The sequence below is a fragment of the Sciurus vulgaris genome (assembly GCF_902686455.1).
Source record: "Sciurus vulgaris genome assembly, chromosome: 8".
NCBI classification, from domain to species: domain Eukaryota; kingdom Metazoa; phylum Chordata; class Mammalia; order Rodentia; family Sciuridae; genus Sciurus; species Sciurus vulgaris.
Window position 1 is genome coordinate 71,851,777 of NC_136468.1, and position 12,509 is coordinate 71,864,285.

Below are 12,509 nucleotides of genomic sequence, written 5' to 3' on the forward strand. Positions count from 1 at the left end.
TTTTATCAATCATCTTTGAATAATCTGAAAAGATTTATCTACCTTAAAATTAATAATGTTTTCAAGTTCTCTTTAAATTTTGAATCATTTAAGGAGAGAAAAGATAGGAAAGAAAGAGGAAATTTAACTATAGAAAAGTACATAATGAGTGAAAGTACATACTTCAGACATGCCTTTGTCCTTTAAAAAGCAAATTTGGACTGCCACAACAAAATACCTCAGACCTTGAAGCTCATGCACAACAGATATTGATTATTACAGTTCTGGAGGCTGGATCTGGGCCAGCATCCAGGTGCAAGTGTGGTCTGGTTTGGGGGCAGGCCTGCTTCCTGTTGTAGACAGACTTCACCCCCAAGGCAAAGGGTTGGGAGCAGAAGCACACTGTCTAGTGACTCCTGTGAAGGCACTTGTCCTGTTCCCCAGAGCACACCTGGCATCTCATGGCCTCTTCCAAATACCAACCCCTCACAGAGGTTCCACCTCCTAACACCACCACACTAGGGGGAAATTCTAACATACGGATTGAACTTTGAGGAGACACAAACATTTGGCCCACAACAGAGCAGACATTGCAAGTTCTAATAAAACCTAGGGGGAGAAAAGCTGCTGGTGGGATTTATTTCCACAAAGCGGGTTGAGGTTACGACCTGGAGTTACCCACTTTTACCTGGTATCTTCTATCAATCTGAGAAGAATGCAACTGATAACTGAAGAAAGTGCTTGCATATAATTCTTTGTCTGTGCTCACTTCATTTTTCCTTCCCTCCTCCTTCATTCCCTCCTTTTCTTTCCTTTCCTCTTTCTTTTCCTCCTCTCCCCCTCACCCCCGAATTCTGTGTAAATCATTATTTTCTTTTTGGTTATAATCACCACCTCCATATACATTTCCAAAACTATTTTATTAAATGTTGTTCATGCTACAGTTTATAAATAATGTCATGCTTTATATTCCCTTTCTATATTATGTTTTAGGATCCTACTATGTAAATGCACATTATAATAGCTAATTCAGTTGTTTTCCTATATAATATCCCATGGTGAGAATAAGCGATAATTAATCAATTATATTGGAATCTGTTCCCCACTTTTCAGTTTGCTTATTTTCTTATAAGGTAAATTATATTGCTTTACAAATAATATTATCTATGTCATATAATAAACATGTACAAGAGCTTCTGTAAAGTGGACACCTAGTATTAGAGTTTCTGACTCATAGAGGAAGCACATATTTAACTTTGTTAGGAATTGCAACAAACAGTTTCTGCATTGTTCTATCAATAAACATTGGCACCAGCAAAAGAGAAACATGGCTGTTGTTTCAACTTCTTGCCAAAAGATGATAATATCTGATTTTTTAAACGATGAGTTGTTGGGTGTGAAATTAATTTTTCACACTGTGGATTTAATTTGCATATTATTTGAACCTCTTTTCATAATCAATATAGAATTCTAAATTTGTTGTTTCACTATCTTTATCAAATAAGAATATTATTAATCTAGCCAAAGTTATAATCTTCCCCTTAAGGATTTCTGTTTTTCATCTTAAGCTTTATTAATCTGAAGACATACTATTACAGACTAAATGTTTGATTCAGTCCCTCCAAAATTCATATATTGATGATCTCACTTCCAGTCTGATGATATTTGGAAGTGGAGCTTTTGGGAGTTATATTAGTCAGCTTTCTGTTACTATAATAAAATATTTGAGATAATCAACTTATAAAGAGGTAATATTTAGCTTTCTGTTTCAGAAGTTTCAGTCCTTGACTACTTTTCCCATTGGTTTTGTATCTGTGGAGAGGTATCAAATCAGGGCAGGCAGTACCTGAGGAACAGAACCAAGCCTTTAACACAGGGACCTTTGGGGTATATTCCAAATCCAAACTATAGCCCGTTTGAGGGTGAGGTCCTCATGTTGGTGATTAGGCCTTATAGAGAGATGGGAAGAGACTTGAGAAGTCCTTCTTCCTCTCCTCCCTTTCCTCTGTTTCCTTCTGCTTCTACCCACCAAATAAGAACACAGCAAAAAGTTGACCATCTTGAAGACAGATCTCTTGCCAGAAACCAAATCAAACTGTACCTTGATCGTGGGCTTCTGTGCTTCCAGAACTCTAAGACATGATTACTAAGTTAATAAATTTATGGCATTTTTGTTACAGTAGCCAAATCTAGTTCATATGCCTATCTTTTATATTACAATTTGGTCAAGTTTTGATTTTTCCATTTAATATAACTTCGATTATTTGTTGTCTGTATATTTTCTATATACATCACCAATTGTCTCAACTTTTTTATTGTAAAGTTTGTATTTTCCCACTGAATCATCCTGCCATATCTATACATTTTAAAGCAGACTGAAACCTAATCTTCACAACTACTTCTCAAATGTTTTCCCCCTTTGGTGGGAACTATAATCTCGATTTATATTAAAAATGCAAGGATTTTGATCTTCTTAGAGAATTTACCCTTTTAACATTACACATCTCTTCATCCCTAGTAATATTCCTTTTAAAATCTACTTTAGCTGATATTCAAGCTTTCTGCCGATCTATGCTAACACAATTTTAACATTTATCCCATTCATGATGTTCTCAGCTTCTTGAACTTGTAAATCCATGTCTTTCACTTCTGTCATACATAATGTTTACTATATAAATGGATTTAATTTTGCTACACTGGTCTTTTGGATTATTCCTGTGCCAATATCATTTTAAAATTATTTAATAAGCTTGATTTTTCTAATAATCTGTTCTTTCCAAAGATTGAGCTCTTCTCCTATAGTTATATGTATTTCTGCAGCCCTTGTGAAAGAGAATGAAGTATTTATTGGTTACTTCTAGTTTTAGTCCCATAACACACTTTATTTATCCAAAATTGAAGTCTTTGAAGGTAAAGGACTCACTAAATTTTAAATTTTCATTTTTGAGTGTTCTTCCATTGCTTTTATTTAATTTATTTTTCACAGCATCAAAGTCTTTCAGTTTGGGTTCCATTACCAAAAGCATTTACCAATACTGATAAAAAGTTCAGATGTTTCTACAATGTAATACATTTAGAATTTGGAAACAAATGATTACTGATAAATACACAATGTTTTATAGTTTTTTTTAAGAGTACAATAAACGTAAACTGACTAGTTAGTATGTGGTAAGTATACCTTTGAGGATTTTTATATTTATTACAATGTAGACCATGGAGTGTTTATATATCACAGTTTAAATAATAAGATGATTAAATCAAGATTCCCACCCTTTTCAATTACTATAAGAATATCATAAACTTTGGATCATGAGCAAAATTTAGATTAATATATACCTTAAATAATTTAAATGTAAAATTTTCAACTTCAATAAAATATTTAAAAAAACCAGACATTTGATCATGATGATATGAATATATAGAAAAATAGTGAGGGTTCTCATATGAATATATTTGGCTATCTAATGAATACATGATAATGCTTAACAAAAAAAAAAGAAAAGAAATACTGAATAAAAATAGTGGTAAGTGGTACCATTTTTTTCTTGTCTTCAAAGTAAATGTGTTCTATATTTAAAAACTAAATGAAATTATTGCTATAGTTATTTTCCCAATACTGTTATTTTAGTTAACTAAATTCTTCGCTCATTCTAGTTCAAGATCTTAAAGTAGTGAGCATATAATTGATCTATATTAAATCTGCATCTATCTGGATAAGTCATATTATTTCTACTTTAAAGTGTTAATGTGGAAAAATAACTCTTTCTAATATTAAACCTTTTATAACTGTGAGACTAAATACTATGGCTTCCTGAAGGAACTAGCAAACACTTTCCAAGAAAGGAGTACAAATCTTAGTAAAATTATTTAAAATGAGCATTTGAGTTATGTGAAAATTATTCAAAAGTAAATGACAAATTTAAATCATGGTATGAATCAGTACTGTGAATAGCACTTTTTTGGAGTTAATTTGTTCGATATTTTTCTGACTCCTTCTAGGTCTATTGTGCTTCTTAGATAGGACAGTCATAAGAAATTGCACTTTTGCTACTAAAGTAAGTAGATTTGATTTTGCGCAGAGTGTAGAAATATATGCTTATGGTTTTGGTGAAAGTGGAAACTCATTATATAAGAGAAAGGGAAAATGCACTGCTTTGCAAACCGAGTTCATGGAACTGGTTGTGAAAGTAAAAGACCAGTCAAATATTCTATAGGATATTCAATATGTGAGAGAGACATACCAGGGGTAAATAAGTTTCCCCACATATCCATAGCTGACCAAGAAATTTTATACATACAGAAAGAAGATCCATGGTAGCCCTCAGGAAATAAAAATCAAAGTGGATATATAAACTGGTACAACTTGGAATGTGCTCACAAACACATGAAGGCAGAGCCAATGGCAGAGAAAGAAAAGTTTTAGTCATATTTGATTATAACCTCCATTCAAAAAATTGACTGATCACTATTTATGCAGACATAAGAGCAAGACATAGATGTCCAGCAAACAAAGGAAAATAAAAATAATAAAACATGGGCAGATATATAAGTACTTTACATATCATGGGAAGATTTATTTATGGTTTAATACAGGCAAGTTAAAAAAATCAACTTCAGAAAAAATAAATCAGAATCAATAGTTGCTAAAATATATATCTGAAATGTTCATTTTCCAACAAAAATTTATGCTACAAGTGATCTGATGTTAGGTTAGCAAATACTTCAAAATAGCTATCCTGAATATATTTTTAAAAAATTATCAGATAGTATGAAGATAATGGCTCAAATACAAAAACCTTAAAAAATAAATGGAAATAAAATTTAAATGAGAAATTGATAATCAAAAAGTATAATAATTAAACAAAAGACACTAGAAGGACTCAAAAACATATCTAACATGGTAGGGAAAAAAAAAGTCAGTTAACTTCAAGATACAGCAATGGTAATTATCCAGTTGAAAGATAGAAAACCAAAGATTAAATAACTAAGCATCAGCAACACTTACACATACATACACCTATTTGTGTATGTAACAAAACTGTTGAAGAAGGAGGAATGGAACTACATTGGAGAAAATTTTCTATTTTCATAAGAATTAACCTGAAGTAGATTGTGAATATTCAAATACTATTGTAATACTTAGCACAATCATAGAAAAAAATCTGTATTCAGATCAGCCATCCATCTATTTAACATCAACAAAGAGAAAGAAATGTGTACCACCAGTTTCCTCTCTATCTTGAGATTCTGTTTCTTCTTCCCTCCTTATGCTACCTCAGCCTTCATCAAGGTTGAAGTTGACTGCTATTCTCACCATGATCTAACAGAAGGTATTCTCCTGGATTGGCAGTTGTTTACATCAGCTTTTCTTTTTCATAGACCTTTTCTTGGGTGTCTTAAAGATAGCTCTCCACCCAATCTCTGGGAATCCCCTCCTTGAACTTTCTTTTTTTTTTTTTTCTTTCTTTCTTTCTTTCTTTCTTTATTTATTTATTTTTATTTTATTGTAAACAAATGGGATACATGTTGCCTCTCTGTTTGTACATGGCGTAAAGGCATACCATTTGTGTAATCATAAATCCACATACAGTAATGTTGTTTGATTCATTCTGTTATTTTTTCCCCTTCCCCCCACCCCTCCCACCCCTCTTTACCCTCTATACAGTACTTTCTTCCTCCATACTTGCCCCCCTCCCTAACCCTAACTCTAACCCTAACACTAACCCTTCCCTCCCCCCCATTATGTGTCATCCTCCACTTACTAGCGATATCATTCGTCCCTTGTCTTTTTGAGATTGGCTTATCTCACTTAGCATGATATTCTCCAATTTCATCCATTTGCCTGCAAATACCATAATTTTGTCATTCTTTATGGCTGAGTAATATTCCATTGTGTATATATACCACAGTTTCTTTATCCACTCGTCAATTGAAGGGCATCTAGGTTGGTTCCATAGTCTGGCTATTGTGAATTGAGCAGCTATGAACATTGATGTGGCTGTATCTCTGTAGTATGCTGATTTTAGATCCTTTGGGTATAGGCCAAGGAGTGGGATAGCTGGGTCAAATGGAGGGTCCATTCCAAGTTTTCTAAGGAATCTCCACACTGCTTTCCAGAATGGCTGCACTAATTTGCAGCCCCACCAGCAATGTATGAGTGTACCTTTCTCCCCACATCCTCGCCAACACCTGTTGCTTGTATTTTCGATAATCGCCATTCTAATTGGGGTGAGATGGAATCTTAGGGTGGTTTTGATTTGCATTTCTCTTATTACTAGAGATGTTGAACATTTTTTCATATGTTTATTGATTGCTTGTACATCTTCTTCTGTGAAGTGTCTGTTCATTTCCTTAGCCCATTTGTCGATTGGATTATTTGTATTCTTGGTGTAGAGTTTTTTGAGTTCTTTATAGATTCTGGAGATTAGTGCTCTATCTGAAGTATGATTGGCAAAGATATTCTCCCACTCTGTAGGCTCTTTCTTCACATTACTGATAGTTTCCTTTGCTGAGAGAAAGCTTTTTAGTTTGAATCTATCCCAGTTATTGATTCTTGCTTTTATTTCTTGTGCTATGGGAGTCCTGTTGAGGAAGTCTGGTCCTAGGCCGACATGTTGAAGATGGGGACCTACTTTTTCTTCTATAATCTGCAGAGTCTCTGGTCTGATTCCAAGGTCCTTAATCCATTTTGAGTTGAGTTTTGTGCAGGGTGAGAGATATGGGTTTAGTTTCATTCTGTTGCATATGGATTTCCAATTCTCCCAGCACCATTTGTTGAAGAGGCTATCTTTTCTCCATTGCATATTTTTGGCGCCTTTGTCTAGTATTAGAAAGTTGTATTTATTTGGGTTTGTGTCCGTGTCCTCTATTCTGTACCATTGATCTACCTGTCTATTTTGGTACCAGTACCATGCCGTCTTTGTTACTATTGCTTTGTAATAAAGTTGAAGTTCTGGTATTGCGATACCCCCTGCTTCATTTTTCCTGCAAAGGATTGCTTTAGCTATTCTGGGTTTCTTATTCTTCCAGATGAATTTCATGATTGCTTGCTCTATTTCTGTAAGGTACGTCATTGGGATTTTAATTGGATTTGCATTGAATCTGTATAGCACTTTTGGTAGTATGGCCATTTTGACAATATTAATTCGGCCTATCCAAGAACATGGGAGATCTTTCCATCTTCTAAGGTTTTCTTCGATTTCTTTCTTTAGTGTTCTGTAGATCTCATTGTAGAGGTCTTTTACCTGTTTTGTGAGATTAATTCCCAAGTATTTTATTTTTTTCGATGCTATGGTGAATGGGGTAGTTTTCATAATTTCTCTTTCTGAGGATTCCTCACTTATGTATAAAAATGCATTGGATTTATGAGCATTGATCTTGTAACCTGCCACTTTACTGAATTCACTTATGAGTTCTAACAGTTTTCTGGTGGAATTTCCTGATTCCTCTAAGTATATAATCATATCATCCGCAAATAGGGATAGTTTGAGTTCTTCTTTTCCTATTCGTATTCCTTTAATTTCCTTGGTCTGTCTAATTGCTCTGGCTAGAGTCTCAAGAACGATATTGAATAGGAGTGGTGAAAGAGGGCATCCCTGTCTTGTTCCAGTTTTTAGGGGGAATGCTTTCAGGTTTTCACCGTTTAGAATGATATTAGCCATGGGCTTAGCATAGATGGCCTTTACAATGTTAAGGAATGTTCCCACTATCCCTATTTTTTCTAGTGTTTTGAGCATGAAGGGGTGTTGTATTTTATCAAATGCTTTTTCTGCATCTATTGAAATAATCATGTGGTTCTTGACTTTAAGTCTATTGATATGGTGAATTACATTTATTGATTTTCCGGATGTTGAACCAACCTTGCATCCCTGGGATAAAACCCACTTGATCGTGGTGCCCTATCTTTTTAATATATTTTTGTATGCGATTTGCTAAAATTTTATTGAGAATTTTTGCGTCAATGTTCATTAATGATATCGGTCTGAAGTTTTCTTTCCTCGATTTATCTCTGTCTGGCTTGGGTATCAGGGTAATATTGGTTTCATAGAATGAGTTTGGGAGGGTACCCTCCTCTTCTATTTCATGGAATACTTTGAGAAGTATTGGAATGAGCTCTTCTTTAAAGATTTTGTAGAACTCGGCTGAGAACCCATCTGGTCCTGGACTTTTCTTTGTTGGTAGGCTTTTGATGACCTCTTCTACTTCATTACTTGAAATTGATCTATTTAAATTTTGTATGTCCTCCTCGTTCAATTTAGGCAATTCATATGTCTCTAGAAACCTGTTGATGTCTTCGAAATTTTCTATTTGGTTAGAATATAGATTTTCAAAATAGCTTCTAATTATGTTTTGTATTTCACTCGTGTCTGTTGTGATATTTCCTTGTTCATTCCGAATTTTGGTGATTTGGGTTTTCTCTCGTCTTCTCTTTGTTAGAGTGGCTAAGGGTTTATCAATTTTGTTTATTTTTTCAAAGAACCAACTATTTATTTTGTCAATTTTTTTGTATAGTTTCTTTTGTTTCAATTTCGTTGATTTCAGCTCTGAGTTTAACTATTTCCTGTCTTCTACTACTTTTGGTTTTGGTCTGTTCTTCTTTTTCTAGGGCTTTGAGCTGAAGTGTTAGGGTTGTTTATTTGTTGATTTTTACTTCTTTTATTGAATGCTCTCCATGAAATAAATTTTCCTCTAAGTACTGCTTTCATAGTGTCCCAAAGATTTTGATATGATGTTTCTTTGTTCTCATTTACCTCTAGGAATTTTTTTAATTTCCTTCCTAATATCTTCTGTTATTCATTCATCATGTAATAGCATATTGTTTAATCTCCAGGTGTTGGAGTAGCTTCTGTTTTTTACTCTTTCATTTATTTCTAACTTCAAACCATTATGATCTGATAGAATAGAAGGTAGTGTCTCTATCTTCTTGTATTTGCTTACATTAGCTTTGTGGCATAATATATGGTCTATTTTAGAGAAGGATCCATGTGCTGCTGAGAAGAAAGTGTATTCGCTCTTGGTTGGATGGTATATTCTATAAATGTCCATTAAGTCTAAATTATTGATTGTGTTATTGAGATCTATGGTTTCTTTGTTCAATTTTTGTTTGGAAGATCTGTCCAGTGGTGAGAGAGGCGTGTTAAAATCACCTAGTATTATTGTGTTATGGTCTATTTGGTTTCTGAAATTGAGAAGGATTTGTTTGACATACATGGATGAGCCACTGTTTGGGGCATAGATGTTTATGATTGTTATGTCTTGCTGATTTATGGTTCCCTTAAGCAGTATGTAATGTCCTTCTTTATCCCTTTTGACTAGTTTTGACTTGAAGTCCACCTTATCTGAAATGAGGATGGATACCCCAGCTTTTTTGCTGAGTCCATGTGCATGGTATGTTTTCCCCATCCTTTCACCTTTAGTCTATGGGTATCTCTTTCTACGAGGTGAGTCTCTTGCAGGCAACATATTGTTGGATCTTTCTTTTTGATCCAATCTGCCAGTCTATGTCTTTTGATTGATGAGTTCAGGCCATTAATATTCAGGGTTATTATTGAGATATGATTAGTATTCCTGGTCATTTGGTTCATTTTATTTATTTATTTATTTATTTATTTATTTATTTATTTATTTATTTATTTATTTTGAGACGACTTGGTTCTTCCTTTATTTGACAATTCCTTTAGGATGGTTCCTCCCATTGCTGATTTGTTTCTTTGTTTTTCATCTCTTCCTCATGGAATATTTTGCTGAGAATGTTCTGTAATGCTGGCTTTCTTTTTGTAAATTCTTTTAGCTTTTGTTTATCATGGAAGGATTTTATTTCATCATCAAATTTGAAGGTAAGTTTTGCTGGGTATAAGATTCTTGGTTGGCATCCATTTTCTTTCAGGGCTTGAAAAATGTTGTTCCAGGCCTTTTTAGCTTTTAGGGTCTGGATTGAAAAATCTGCTGATATCCGTATTGGTTTCCCCCTGAATGTAATTTGATTCCTCTCTCTTGTGGCCTTTAAAATTCTGTCTTTATTTTGTATGTTGGGCATTTTCATTATAATGTGCCTTGGTGTGGGTCTGTTGTAATTTTGTATATTTGGAGTCCTATAAGCCTCTTGTACTTGATCTTCCATTTCCTTCTTCAGATTTGGGAAATTTTCTGATAGTATTTCATTGAATAGATTGTTCATTCCTTTGGTCTGTTTCTCTAAGCCTTCCTCAATTCCAATAATTCTCAAATTTGGCCTCTTCATGATATCCCATAGTTCTTGGAGATTCTGTTCATGATTTCTTACCATCTTCTCTGTTTGTTCAACTTTGTTTTCAAGGTTAAATATTTTATCTTCAATGTCTGATGTTCTGTCTTCCAGGTGTTCTATTCTATTGGTTATGCTTTCTATGGAGTTCTTAATTTGGTTTATTGTTTCCTTCATTTCAAGGATTTCTGTTTGGTTTTTTTTCAATATCTCTAACTCTTTATTGAAGTGATCTTTTGCTTCCTGTATTTGCTCTTTTAACTGTCGATTGGTGCGATCATTCAGTGCCTGCATTTGCTCTTGCATCTCGTCATTTGCTTCCCTGAGCATTTTAATTATGTACATTCTGAACTCCCTTTCTGTCATTTCTTCTGCCATGCTGTCGTTGGGTTTCATTGATGTAACATCTAGATTTGTTTGCAGCATTTTCTTTCCTTGTTTTCTCATATTGTTCAGGTATCAGTTGACCCCTGTGATATTGCAGATTTCCTCTATTGTCTTATAATATCCCTGAAGATTTCTATTATATCCCCTCTTAGTCTTCAGTAGCCTGAAATCTTGGAGGAAGTTGATAATGCAGTGCTCCACAAGGGAGCTGACTCCCCAGGGGTGGTGGCCTTCTGGTGGGGTATATTCCCTGCTAGTGGGCAGAGATACCTTCACTTGCTGATGAATGGTCATCCAGAAGGGAAGTAGGATGTGGGCTGATGCAAGACCAGTTTGGGCCTGTGTCTCTGATTTTACGGTCCTTTTGGGAGAACCTCACCCAACAGGGAGGAGTCACCCGGTGGGGAGGTCTCACTGGTTGGTTTTCCTCCCAGAGGTTCCGTTCAATTCACAACTACCGCCTGGGCTGGGCAGCCTTCTTCTGCAATGTTCCCAGGGACCCGGACCTACCTCCTGGGCCTGGAAGCCTCACCCTTCCCAAACGAATCTCCTTCGGCTGCCTCTCCTCAGAGAAGCTGCCTGCAGTCCTGGAGCCTTTGCTCCGCCCCTCAGTTTGTCTGTGGGGTCCTTCCACCAAGAAGCCGTCTAGGACCCTGCTCTGCACTTTTCGCCTGGCTATGCGGCCCCTCCTCTGAGCAGCCACCTGGAGCCCCTTACAATCGCTCCGAGTCCCAGTGACCCGCCACACGCCTTTTCCTCCGGCAGCCACCTGTTGTTCCCTGCGGTCGCTTTAAGACCAAGTGACCCACCACGCACCACTTTCTCCACCAGGCAGTCACCCAGAGATCTGGTGCGTCACGAGTCCCAAGAACTCACTGTGCACCTTCTTGTCCCGACTGCCTCCCGTAGCCCTGGTGCAGTCACTTCGAGCCCAAGCACCCCGCTGCGCTCCTCCTCCTTCTCCAGACAACCCCCCTATGTTCAGGAGCGGATGCTCTGGGACCAAACCACTCACCACGCTGTTCCACCGGATAGCCGCCCGGAGCCCTGGTGCAGCTGCTCCAATTCCAAGCGACGTGCCGAGCCCGTATTTCTCCTTCTCCTCTGGGCAGCCCCCTGTGTTCAGGGGTGGTCACGTTCAGTCCAAACAGCTCACCGAGCACCTTCTCCTTTGGGCAGCCTCCCAGAGCGCGGGTGGGTTGCGCCGAGTCCAAGCGCTGTGGTGAACAGCCACCTCTCCAATGCTCCCAGCTGTCTGCGATCACTGCTCCGGCGGGGGGAGGGGCGCCTCGCCTGCCGTTCTACTTTGCAAAGATCCCTGCTTTTGGGGCTACCGCCCCGTCCAGGACTCCTGCCCCGTCCGGGACGGCTGCCCAGTGGGAGACTCTCGCCCGGCTGCTTTGAGTTGGTCTCAAGGCTCTCTATATCTCCTCTTCTTGAGTCCTGAGTCCTGGAGCAACATGAAACGCAGCCACCCTCTAGTCCGCCATCTTGAATCCCCCCCCCTTGAACTTTCTTAGCTGGATGCAAATACATTATTCTCAATACCTTTACATCTCTGCATATCTATAAATTCTTTTCTGGCCTTTCTCCTCAAGTCAGAACTCTTGGAGAGAATCTAAAGCCGTTCCATAACCAGACTTCCCCCTCAGAATAGCCAAGTAATAACCGTCACTCATACTTTAGATTTTTTTGGAATGATTCAGATATAAGTTGGTTCCATGCATCGGGCTCCACGAAACCCAAATATAATATGCAAATAGTTTTCTTAAGCATTCTTTATTCTTAAGGAGAAGATATTTTACTTCTCCCAGTGGGAAATCAGATAAGATAAAAGTCTTTAAATAGTCACTTCTCTCTTATTCTGTAACAACTTGGGAATTGATAGCAAAAATTGCAA